This window comes from Myxine glutinosa, chromosome 8 (assembly GCF_964187855.1).
Source record: "Myxine glutinosa chromosome 8, kmMyxGlut1.1, whole genome shotgun sequence".
NCBI classification, from domain to species: Eukaryota; Metazoa; Chordata; class Myxini; order Myxiniformes; family Myxinidae; genus Myxine; species Myxine glutinosa.
Genome location: NC_136268.1, coordinates 118,091,891 through 118,106,004, shown reverse-complemented (window position 1 = coordinate 118,106,004; position 14,114 = coordinate 118,091,891).

Sequence of the window (14,114 nt, the reverse complement as noted above, 5' to 3'; positions counted from 1 at the left end):
ACAGCACACAGTTTTGGAGGTGCACTGTACACAGTTCGGGGATGCACTGTACACCGTTTGGGGATGCACTGTACACAGGTAGAAGACAGAAAGACCACCAACCTGCCTGCGGTGATTGAGTGAAAGGTCCTCGGAATCCGCTTCATCGCGGGAGATTCCAATGATTCCGAAAGCTTTGATTTCAACAGCGTGAAGCCGAGCCAGGTGTGAGGCAGGAACACCGTGCAAGAGGGGAGAACACAGAACAGTACTTTGAGTCTGCTGACCTTGTTGTACGTGCTCTGATGGTTACATTAGCTTTGTCGTTAAATTATGATTCAGTCTCCTTGTTCCATTGAACGTTTTCATCATTCATTAAGCTACGTCCATCCAGCCAACACCTGTGTGTTTCAAGGTTCATGTAACGGTCATACCCATATCAATTTTATGCTCTTGCTACTTTTATTGACAGCTGTCATCTAAACCACATTTTCATAATCTGGTTCTATGACCCGTTTGTTCCTGTCGTCCATACTCTGCGAGTTGATTATTACACCATTGTTTATCAGTTAGACTCTGAGTGTTGCCTGCATTACCGAGACTCGTAAACGACAGCATTACGTTGTATTCAGCAGGGATGACCGTGGGGGAAACGTTCATTTGTTTTGTTTTTTCCGCAAAATGCAACAAACACATTTTATCGTGTAAAGCATCGCAGGGCTGCCCAGAGTGTTGTTAATGATTCCTCGCTGTGCCCTTAGATCGGCATTGTTCCGCACCGCCCGGAACGGCCATCATTACACCGGTATGTACCTCGGTAAAGGATGTGGGTCCAGCGTCCCCGCTGTGTTTCAGTGTCATGGAGGGAGTGCTAATGTTCGCTAGGATACGACTGGCTGATTTGATGTCCCACTCAGGCAAACCAGAGCTTTAGGTTACCGCTCAAAGGTGATGGAGGCATTTTGGTCCGGCACAAGCAATGTAACAAATATATGTTTGAGTTCGTCACAATTCTCCACTGTGCAGGCCTTTTCACAACCACATGTTGAGGTGTCTTGTCAAGAGTAAACGGTGCATATCCTGGTTTCATATCCTCGAGGCCCGTGGAAGAGCAAACACATTAAACACAAAAAAAACATAAATGTGTGTCCTGAAGGAATATTTTGGGGGACAGATATTGTGTGTCCTGAAGGAATATTTGGGGGACAGAGCACAGACAGAGCTGGGGAGCTAGGCCAGAGAGGAGTCGGTAGAAGACAGAAAGACCCCCAACCTGCCTGCGGTGAGCGAGTGAAAGGTCCTCAGAATTGGCTTCATCGCGGGAGATTCCAATGATTCTGAAAGCTTTGGTTTCAACAGCGTGAAGCCGAGCTATATGTGAGGTGGTGTGTAATATTTTATTAGGGGGTGTATAAGACTACATTAACGGTGCTAAACTTCCGGAATTTTTTTATGGGATCTTTATAATCATTATTTTATTTCAAATGGATTACAGTGCATTCAGAAAGTATTCAGACCCCTTCACTTTTTTCACATTTTGTCATGTTGCAGCCTTATGCTGAAATCGTTTAAATTCATTTTTTCCCTCATCAATCTACACTCAATACCCCATAATGACAAAGAGAAAACAGGGTTTTAGAAAGTTTTGCAAAATTATTAAAAATAAAAAACTGAAATATCACATTGACATAAGTATTCAAACCCTTTGCTACGACACTTGAAATTTAGCTCAGGTGCCTCCCATTTCTCTTGAGCATCTTTGAGATGTTTCTACACCTTAATTGGAGTCCACCTGTGGTAAATTAAATTGATTGGACATGATTTGGAAAGGCACACACCTGTCTATATAAGGTCTCACAGCTGACAATGCATATCAGAGCAAAAAGCAAGCCATGAGGTCGAAGGAACTGCCTGCAGTGCTCAGATACAGGATTGTGTTGACGCACAGATCTGGAGAATCCTACAAAAAAATCTCTCCTGCATTGAAGGTTACCAAGAGCACAGTGGCCTCCATCATTCTTAAATGGAAGAAGTTTGGAACAACCAGGACTCTCCCTAGAGCTGGCCGCCCGGCCAAACTGAGCAATCGGGGGAGAAGGGCCTTAGTAAGAGAGGTGACCAAGAACCCGATGGTCACTCTGGCCGAGCTCCAGAGATCCTGTGTGGAGATGGGAGAAACTTCCAGAAGGACAACCATCACTGCAACACTTCACCGATCTGGGCTTTATGGCAGAGTGGCCAGACGGAAGCCTCTCCTCAGTGAAAGACACATGAAAGCCCGCTTGGAGTTTGCAAAAAAGCACCTAAAGGACTCTCAGACTGTGAGAAACAAGATTCTGTGGGGAAGTTTAGATAAATCGCATGGTTTGCCCGCAATGAGTAAAAAAAACAAACACCTTTAGAGGCCATTTTTTCCCGCAAAGCGGGGGTTGGCCGTTTTCGGGCACCGTGGTTGTTGTTGTTTTTGTTGGTCCCCTTTTTGAAGCAATGTTTTACGGCCGGATGTTCTTCCTGCCGCCAACCCTGTTTGTCGCCTTTTACGACAAACAGGGAATTACCAGTGAACTGGTACTCAATTTGCCGACCTCGGAAGGATGACAGGCTGAGTCAACCCCCCTGGCGTTAATTCAGCGATCGACCGGGATTCGAACCCAGGATCCTCGGATCCTAAGCTGGCACCCTAGCCGCTAAGCTAAAACCAGGGTATTGGTTTGCCCGCATTGAGTAATTGAACGAAAATCTAAAAAAGCTTCTATCTCTTGATTCGCTGCATTTATCGACTTGCAACTTTAATCTAATGTAACTCTCATCAAGTGGAATAAGTGTTTAAAATTTCAACATGATTGGTTGTACAGTCTGGAAGCTAGAAGTCAATATTGTTGAAAGAAGAAGAAACGCAACACCTTTTCTTTTCAGGCCATGTAAAGGATTGCGCCACTGCCATTTTTCGGAATTATATCCTTTAAAAATAATTTTCTCTGCAATAGTTGGACCGATTGACAGGAATTTACACCATAGGAGCGCCTCGGCCGGTAGAATATTTCAATGGTAATTGTGACGTCACAGGTCACGTGGTACGGGCGCCATCTTGGAAAAAAACGAAAAACTTTGCACCTCCATATCTCCAAAAGCGCTACACAAAAGAATTTGAGACACGTCTCATTGTAAAGAACTCTCCATGCAGAATAACATATGCAAATGATGATGTCATAGGTGCCTCCATTATGACATCATCTATCTATAATTCCAGCAATCTCTGTGTGTCTGTGTGTCTGTGTGTCTGTGTGTCTGTGTGTCTGTGTGTCTGTGTGTCTGTGTGTCTGTGACCGCTGTTTCTCGACAACCACGGGTCCGATATACTTGAAACTTGCCAGGTATATTGCTGGGGACCCGAGGATGTGCCTTTTCAAGGTTTTAAATTAATCGGACAAGTACTTACCGAGCTATGTCCAAAAAACGCTTCAACCAATCAGAGAGCAGCGAGCTATCACGTGTGCCGAACGTGGCGATCAGACTCTGCCTCGGACGGCACATTTGACAGCGTATTCATTTATTTCACGTTGGAAAACTATGTTGCCGTTAAACTATGTTTTAAAACGAATTCAAACTGCGATTAAATTAAAACGATTCATCGTAACTGCGATTTGCGAACTTCCGGACAGTGACGACTTATCTTCCGGCAGCCAATCACAGAACGCTTTGTTGCGTAGGCGTGGCCGATGTGAGACGAGCGGAGCTGAGCGCGTTACGAGCTGACCGCCATTACGGTACGTAATTCGATTTCTTATGCGCATTATTTCTCCCAATTCAGTCAGAGCGAAGGGCGGAAGCGAAGAGCGTTGTTTTTTTTGTTTACGGGCGCACGGGCGGGGTAGAGCATACGGGTAGCGTTTTTTTTTTTTTTTGGCAAGGAACGGGCACCCACGTACGGGCAATGCCCTAGTAATTCGACAAGTAAAAAACTTCATCCAATCAGGATGAAATTTCTTGAGCATCATCTCATAAATTGAGGCAGAATTTTTTTAGTAATGACGTAGGTCACATGGTTTGGCCGCCATATTGTTTTTAGTGTAAAAGCCTGAAAAACCACAAAATCCCATTTTTCCTGAAACGACCAAACAGATCGAGCTCAAACTTTGCAGGCAGAATCGCATACCCATGACGAACAAAACGTTCAGCCAGCATGACATCATAAGTCACATGGTTTAGGAGCTATGACCTTTTGAAGCATAAACCTTTAAAACCTAGCTCCTCCCTCATTTTTGCGCATATCGAATGGAAACTTGACAATTATGTTCCCCGTGTTGACATGCTAAAATTCCCTTTTGAAATTTGCGACAGCTCACGTGGAATGGCAGCGATAAATAGTAAAACGACAGTATTTTAAAAAAAGTATATCTCTTGAACTGCTTCATTGATCGACGTGAAACTTCATAATAAAGTAGAAATCATGAAGTGGAACAAGTCTGCAAAATTTCAAGATGATTGGATGTACAGTCTGGAAACTAGAAGTTGTTATTGTGTGAAGAAGAAGAAACTCCGGATGAGCATCTCAGTCTATGTCAATGATTCCAGCACTGTGTTTTTTCACGTTTATTTTCTTTAAAAACATTTTCTCTGTAATGGTTTGACCGATGGACAGGAAATTTTCATCAAAGGAGCGATTTGGCATCTATAATCTTGTAAAGCTAATTATGACACACCTGATTATGATCTAGAATCTTCCTTGGCACACCTGAGCTCCTCACCACATACAAGGCTTTTATCTGCAGCTCAATGGAATACTGCTCTCCCCTCTGGGCTGGTGCTCCTGCTTCACACCTATCTCGGCTTCACGCTGTTGAAACCAAAGCTTTCAGAATCATTGGAACCTCCCACGATGAAGCCGATTCTGAGGGCCTTTCACTCGCTCACAACAGGCAGGTTGGTGGCCTTTCTGTCTTCTACCGACTCCTCTCTGGCCTAGCCCCCTCCCGCCCCCTCAGCTCTGTCTGTGATCTGTCCCCCAAATACTCCTAGAGGTCGCACAAGATCTGCCAGCAACCCTCTTCTGGTGAAACTATCAAAACCAAAACTGTCTGCTCACCTTCACTCTTTCATTCCTCTTTTCTCCCACCTCTGGAACAAACTCCCTCACTCTCTTCAATCCCACTCCTCCCTCCAAGTCTTTAAAACAGCTGTTCACCACCATCTCTTATCTTCCCCCTTCCAAAACCTTGATCTTTTCTACCCCTGGTAATTCACCCCAGGTCCACTTTTTTGAAATACCGATTTCCTTCCTGGAAGTCCTGGCAGTGTCCATGTGTTTTTTACCTCTCACACCGTCCACCCCCCTTCCCTTGCCTTCTCCCCCCAAGCCCTCTCCCTCCCTCAGATCTCCAGATGTCCCTGCTCTCAAATGTTGTACTTGTGTGCTTCCCCCTCTCTCCTCATCTTGTCTCCCACTCCCTTTATTGTGTGTTTTATGTGTCCCTTTCTTTTTTTGTGATTGGTGTTAGCATGAGTAAAAACTCTGGCCTAGCCCCCCCCCCCCCCACCCCAGCTCACACACATACCAATCGAGGCACGAGCCTCGATCTTGTATACAAATAAATAATAATAATTACGTCGTACGTCACGTGATAGGGCGCCATCTTGGAAAAACCGAAAAGAATGCACCTCTATATCTCCAGAAGCGCTGTGTAGAAAAGGTTGAGACATCGCTCATTGTACAGAACTCTCCATGGACAATAAGCCATGTGAATGATGATGTCACAGGTGCCTCCATTATGATGTCATAATTCGACAAATTCAAAACCGCATTGATCAAGATGAAATTTCTTGAGCATCATTTAGGGATAAATTGATGGAGAAAAAAAAAAAATGTGAAAGCGGGGTTGTATGAAAGCGGGAAGGCGGAGGAAACCGGTCATCACTGCCAGCAGTTATAAAGTGGCAGTTCTCGTATTTCTCAATAATCGACTCACTAACAATTCTTAGAAACGAAACTTTTTTGTTTTCATTGGTTAAGGCTTTCAAAATCCCATGCAGGACATAGACACAAGTGAGACTTCATTGCACTTTTACATGAAATACAAGGACATCAGTATACATTGGATAAATCAACTCAGTTTATGGGATTTTATTGAACCTGGAATCCAATAATAATGAGTTACCTGCTCTGATGGGAACGCCAAAAAGTCCAACCCAATGCATTAAGTCTGTAAAACCTAAAATGTTAACATAGTGAAATGAAACGGGTGTCGGTTAGACCAAGTGGGATGTGGCTGTGTTATTAAAACAATCCGACGGTAGTGAAAGCGCGTGCCAATATGGTCAGCCAGAAGCACAATTAGCAAGCAATTCAAGCCTGGGGAATCTGCAAAGTGAATCATAAATGCAAAACACACCACAATATTGAAATCTGAATGCATCACTTTTTATTAACGCACAAATCATTCATGAACAGGCGTATATTCTGCATATAAAGTCTAACCAGGAGAGAGCAATAAATATGAAAGCAATTTAACTATTTGCAGCACTAGAAAATGAAATTGAGTGTATCCAGTGAATAGCATACTAGGACGGTATGTTTACTATTCACCAGGCATTCTCCAAACATTCCCAGGCAGTTTCGTGATTAATATCAATTCAAAATAAGTTGTGCTTGTTTTCTGAAGGTTGTAATTTGAAAAGGACAGTACGAGTACAAATATACTTTGCCCTTGCAGGAAAAATCACTTGTGGAGTAGTCCCCATGGACTGTCAAATCTGATACAAATGGGATTCAACTAAAAATTGCTTTCATGCACTGCTTGGCATACAAAATGTAACATCGTAATGTTTGACATGTTTCTAATGGGTTATGAAACGTATTGTCCCATACGATATCTTTGTGGATGTATTTGATCCCATGATATATTATGTTTTGCAAGAGACTGTCTTTGAGGTAGCACGATGATAAAAAAAAAATTCCATTTCATACCTCATGATCAGCAGTGGCACCTATCGCTGATCATCCTTATATGTCATCCTCACAGGGCATTATCACGCACCACTACCAATTTAAAGTAGTTTTGTGATATGTATTTTCAGATTTAAATCACCAGTCTTGGCAGGCACCGTTTTTCTGTTAATTTATTCATCAGCAGAACAACTAAATGGGTCATATAAAGCTTATATTAAAACTAGAACAATGCAAATGTGTCGCTAATATGCCTCTGCAAAGTCCCACAACAGGTAGATGCCCTCGTTCCCTTTCCTAAAAATAAACGATTTTGATTTAAATCCCTCCAGCTGTTTTCAAGTATTACATTTTCACCAGCCATGACATGTTTCACATCGATCGGTGAAGCAGTTTCAGAGAAGGGAATTTTTTAAATATCGGCTTTCAAGCTAATATTAAAATACCACATGACATATGACCTGCCATACCACATGACATATGACCTTTAAAAATGTACACTCTGCATATGTATGGGTGGTGGATCACGTTTGTGAAGTTTCGTGTTGATCTGATAAGGTTCGTTTTTCTATCCCAAATGGCTGCCAAACCACGTGACCTACGACATCATCATTTTAAAAGTATATGCAACAATGGTGTTAGATGATATTTGTAAAATTTCGCATCAATAGGGTAAGCGGTTTCAGAGATATAATTATTTAATATTTTCCTTCAATCCAATATGGCTGCCACACCATGTGACCAATGATGTTTTTGTGTTCATCTTTTAATCATCATGCCTTGTCAATGACGCACGTAAAGTTTCGAATCAATCAATTTGGTGGTTTGGGAGAAGATGTTTTTTTAAGGTTTTAGGTTAAATCCTATATGGCTGCCAAACCATGTGACCTAAGAATTTCAATACAAATATAAGACCTAATAATGTCATAAATTTAATATTTATATACAAATGGGTCATATATCATGATTATCATGTGCATGCAATTTTAGATTTTTAGGATAAGGAATTTGATTAAAACATTTTTGGCTGGTATACCACTTCACCTATGATGTTATCATTATAATACTTTTGTTCCCCATTCGGAGTACTTGACAATGTGCAAAGTTCAAAATTCTTCCATTCAGCGGTTTCTGCTAAATATATATTTTTATTATTTGCGTTTAATCCAAGATGGCTGCCATACCACGTGGCCTATGACATCACAATTATTATAAAACATTCTGCATGGGTGTCACTCCTACCCTGAAAGTTTCGTCTCAATCAGACATATGGTTGCTGAGAAAAACGAGGTTTAGCCCGTACGGACGGACGGACGGACAACCCGAAAACATAATGCCTCCGGCCACCTTCGGGGGCGAAGGCATAAAAAAATATTATGCTGAAGTACCACATGATTTAAAAGGTGCAAAAACTACAAAACCTTTAACTAGGCAGAGATATAAACGAGTAAAGTAAGAATAAGAGTTTCAATTGAGAGCTATAAAACTGTAGTACATACTACATATTTAAAAAGACGTAGGATTAAATAAAAACGAAGAGAAGTACTTCCAGCACATATAAATGTATTGTCAGCCCCTGCATAATCATCATCATGAGTGGATTCACCACAGCATAATGTTCACTTCGTTGTGGTTTCTGTTTTGATCATTCACTGCACAAATACGAGATTCGTTAAACAGCCAGCTTCAGGATGCACAAATCTAAGTTGTATGGCCCAAAAGTGATCATACTGTTGAAACATAGGTCCTGTTCGTGAAAATTATATTGGATCTCTGACCTGAATGGCAGAACAAATGCACCTTCCATGAAGTGATGATTTGTCCTTCATCGGCTGTGAGCCAATAGATCGAAGTGTGGCTAAAAATCGACTCTGTCAGAACGTTTGGGTACATGAGTAAAATTGGGCGATTCCTAATGTTTCAGACCTGCTGAATACAATGATGCACTTCCACATGTGATATTTCATTTCAGAAGTCGTAAAATCGGGCCAACTTCCAATCAAGTCCTTCTTAGAACCTCAAAGACAAGTGTTGAGACTTGCGGAAATAAATTTCAGATGTTTACCCACCACGGCAGTTGTTCCGTGATGTTGAGACTTGCGGAATACAATGTTGCGGTCCCCATCTTAATGTAAGGGTCTACGGGGCATGCTATACGATACACACTCGATCCAAGTTCTGATTTTGAGGTGTTTCCACGTGTGAGTTTGTCCAAGAGCAAAACAAAGTGAGACTTTGACCTATATGTTACCAATATATTGTAACTCAAAATAAATATTTAATTAAAAATGAACAAAACCACAAGCCACAGCACCAGCAACTTTTATCCTCCGCCACCAAAGGTGAATGGAGGTTATGTTTTCACCCCTGTCTGTCTGTCTGTCTGTTTCTTTGCCCATTTGTGAACAAAATATCTCAAAACGTTATGGGTGGATTAGGACGAAACCTGGTGGAGAGGTTGGGTTTGTGACAAGGAAGAATCAATTCAATTTTGGTGAAGATCTGGTTCTGGATCCGGCTAGTATAATTTTTTAAGTGATTCTTCACCATTGGAAGCCTGGTGTTGGCTTAGCGGTTAGGGTGCCGGCTTGGGATCCTAGGATCGTGGGTTCGAATCCCGATCGATCGCTGAATTAACACCAGGAGGGTTCACTCAGCCTGTCATCCTTCCGAGGTTGGCAAATTGAGTACCAGTTCACTGGTAATTCCCTGTGTGTCGCAAGAGGTGACCAACAGGGTTGGTGGCAGGGAGGGCATCCGGTCATAAAACATTGCTTCAAAAAGGGGACCACGGTGCCCAAAAAAACAAAGGCAAACAAAGGCAACAAACAACCCCTGCTCTGCGGGAAAAAATGGCCTCTAAAGGCAGTTCAATTCTTCACCATTGGGAGATAGGGCCAAAAACGATACAAAGCAGGATATTTCAAAAAGTTGTGGATGGATGATTTCGATTAAATGTGATTCTGTATTGCGGTTTTCTGGCTTCTCTGGTATACAAAACGTAAACTGTTCACCTGGTGGAGGTATGTTCTCTAGTAAACTGTTCACCTGGTGGAGGTATGTTCTCTACTGAGTGCCGTTCTAGTTGATCACTGTTACCACAAGAGGAGCAGAAATGCGATTTTGCACGCACAAGTAAGAAAGTCAGATATAAAATGTACTTTACAATGATATACTCTGGTTATGAAAAGTGGAAGAAAATATACATTACTAAGCAATATTCAGACACTTGAAATACTGACAGATTGCACAAGATTTATCTTTGAAGATTTTGAGTAGCTAAGATGGTTTTAATTAGATGCTTCCACAGATTCCAGGAGAGACAGATGTGATGCTATGTGATCTCCCATATAAAACACAATGTCAGTCTCTTCTATTGAAAGTGTAGATGGTGGCTTGCAAACCAAGCCTCAAGGGCGGTGTACAGAAGCGTTTTTAAAAGAAGACCAAAATAGTCAGGTTCACTATGTCAATAAATTATATTTCGTCCAAAATCATGGTAGATTAGCAAACCTATACATTTTTGGAAAGGTTATAGCATAAGGAATCTAAAAATCAATGTTTACATTTGGAGAGATACCTGTATGGCGGCCATTTTGGATTTTCAAAATGGCCACTGTAAAATACATATTTTGTTCTATTTCTGCCTCTAATTACCCTAAAAACTTTTAAAAATATACTAAACCTATATTTTCAGGGACAAGGAATCCAATGAAAGTATCAAATTAGTGCTATGGGGAATGGTAAGACACGAATCAAAGGTTTTGAATTGCAAAATACTGTCTTTATATTCGCGATAAGTTGCATAATCAAATACATGTTATCATTTTGTACCGGCAGTTAATAACATCAAAATGTGTCACAATAATTCATATCACCAAACATACATAGGCAGTCAGCAAAATCATACATACACATGCAGTCAGTATAACTTCACATCTACACAGGCAGTCAATGGCAAAATATACACGGGCAGTCAATGGCATCAAACATACACGATTACAGAATATGCCATTTAGAGTTCGTCATCACTGTCCTGTGTGTCGTATCCGACAATATAGTCCGCATCGTTTTCACAGTCCGTTCCACACAAGCAAAGGTCGGTCAAATTGATTGGCAAATGGAATTGGTCGAATGGTCGATCGAATCGAATTTGATGAATCGAATCGAATCGAATCAATTGAATTGGTCGAATGGTCGATCGAAGCGATTGGTCGAATGGTCGAATTGGTCGAATGGAATTGGTCGATTGATCGAATTGGTCGAATCGAATTGGTCGGAATTGGCAAATGTAAACATTGATTTTCAGATTTTCCATGTAATAACGTTTCCAAAAATGTATAGGTTTGCTAATCTACCATGATTTTGAACGAAAAAACATAGTGAACCTGACTAAAACTCTAACAGCGGTGTAGCCGGGCTTGTTTTGATACTTTAGTTGAAGAGGACAGTATGACCTGGGTGGAGATACCTGTTAGCAAATAATGTAAATATTAAATTATTTTGAAGTACTCTAAGTTTCTAAGCTCTGTCACCATGGAAGTGAAGAGGTTGCATTGAGAGACTGGTTTATTCTATATAATGGTCAGTTAGTCAAAACTATCAAAGTGACCTCAGCACCATCCTGACACACACCACTTTGTGTGTTTGGGAATGAGGTGATTTTGCGGCGGCCGGAGTGCAAATCCTGACACCAACCTCCTTGAGAGAGGACCCAGTGAGTTGGTACTCATTTTGCCGACCTCGGAAGGATGACAGGCTGAGTGAACCCCACCTGGTGTTAATGACCGGGATTCAAAATCAGAACCCTGGGATCCCAAGCCCTCCACCCTAACTGTTAAGCCAACACCAGACTTAGGGTGGTTGGAGGCAGTCATGAGAAATGCTTCAATGTTTGAAGAGCCCTTAATCAAAGTATTAATGGTATATGATCTGGGAGGCATGCATCCTCCACCCCCCATCATGTATCATGACCCTATTGTCATAATTTCAGTTCCCCCCAATCATCAAGTGCGATAATTTGCCTCAACCAGGTAGCTACATAATGCAATATATGAACTTTCCCGAAAGGGTGTTGAAAGAAACATAATTGGCAAAGCCAATGGCATGACATTCTACCTTTCAGAAGCGTAATTGTCGACTATAAAACTCACCCAATATGTAGGATAAATATGTGAGGGACATACATACATACGGAGAGACAAACGCTGTAAACACAGGAACCAAACATCTACGCTGTAAAAACTATTTTGTTAAACACGAATTTGCCAGTTCTAAAGCCTTTTTGCCTGTATATAAGAAGAGGAAGAAGCGCTAATGTATGGTTTATTCTCATAGCACTAGCAGTTTGAACGGAAACATTTATTATTCGACAACAGTAGAAACCCTTTAGGACACGGAACGAGCATACAAAATTATATATATATGTATAATAGTGATATTCAGGCCTGCTATTTAATATATATATAGTAGTGAGTGGCGAAGCATTATATAAAAATATAAAACGACACAAAAAATGACCCACAAACTAGACAACTCTTGTATGGTGCTGTTCTCTATTGCGTTCTCATCTTGTGTAATACTGCGCATTGTTATTTGCATATTCTGTATCTATTATCTTATTCTAATATCTACCATCGCTTTCTTTGTCTTGCAGATTGATTGTTCATCGTTGTTGCTAATAAACCTGCATTCAATTGATACATTCTTGTTTATGAACAATCAATCTCAGCGCATTTCAGCGAGGAACATTATACACGGAATCTCAGCTGGTCGCAGAGCAATGTTTATGAACAATCAACTCATCTGAAGATGCCTGCTGCAGTCTGCCCCTTCCCGAGCTGTGTCTACGTTACTGACAGCACTGACAATGCCGTTGCTGCTATCCAGCTCTCCATCCACGCCATGACTCACACGTCCATTGCACCAGCCAAACCGGACAAAGTCAGCCGTCCTCGTATCCAAACCGGCGGTACCAGCGAAGATTGGCAATATTTCACCAGAAGATGGGATGGTTACAAGGCAGCGACCCAGATAATCGGCAATGATGTTCGCGTTCAACTCCTTGAATGTTGTGATGATAACCTACGACGTGACCTCCACCGCAGCAACCCACGCATTGAAATCAAGGACGAGGCAGCTATACTACAAGCCATTCGGTCCCTTGCTGTCCGAGAGGAGAATACCATGGTGTCCCGCGTAAACCTCCACAACATGCGACAGGACCGAGAAGAACCAATTCGTACCTACGCAGCCCGTCTGGCTGGTCAAGCTGAGATCTGCAAGTTTTCTGTTGTATGCTCATGCAATCCCCCTACTGATGTCAACTACACCAAGGACATGGTTCGCGATGTCCTATGTCGGGGACTCGCCGATCAAGATATACAACAGGACATTCTCGGCGATCAAAATCAGAACATGAGCTTGGAGGAAGTTCTCATTTTCGTCGAGGCCAAGGAAGCAGGGAAACGTTCCCAGAATGCCTTGCTCGATAGTGAAGGCGCTCATGGCGCAAGCCAATACAAAAACTGGAAGAACAAAAGAGCCCTGATCACTACCGACAAGCAGGCGGCCATTTGTAGTTATTGCGGCAAAACTGGTCATGGCAAACAGCCGAACATCGACCAAAGGCGTCAATTCTGCAATGCCTACGGGAAAACATGCAGTAAATGCGCCACTCGCGGCCATTTTGCACATGTCTGCCGGGGAGGCACGAAAAAGGCGGACAACAAACCTACGGACAAATCAATGGATGCTCATGATGTGGAAGAAAGCAGCCAGGTCCACGATCTCCTCTGCTCTGTCACGGTACGAGAAATGGCCATTTGGAAGCCGCAAATTAAAAGGGCCATGGCCACCTTGTCAACTCCACTACACCTCGACCACCATATATTTGACCACCTCTCTGGCTGGACCAAGAAGAAGTCTCAACCACAGCCGTACATAAAACTCATAGCACGGATCGATAAGGAATCTTATGACCATTTCGGCCAGCCACTGTCATCCCGACCAAAATCGGCCAGGCTCCAGGCCATGGCCGACACTGGCTGTCAAAGCTGCCTCACAGGACTTAATATTTTCCACAAACTCGGGCTGCGTAATGAAGACCTGTTACCTGTCAACCTGAAGATGAATGCTGTTAACAGTGGAAGGGTCCGGATTATCGGCGCCATGCTCCTACACCTGTCTGGTC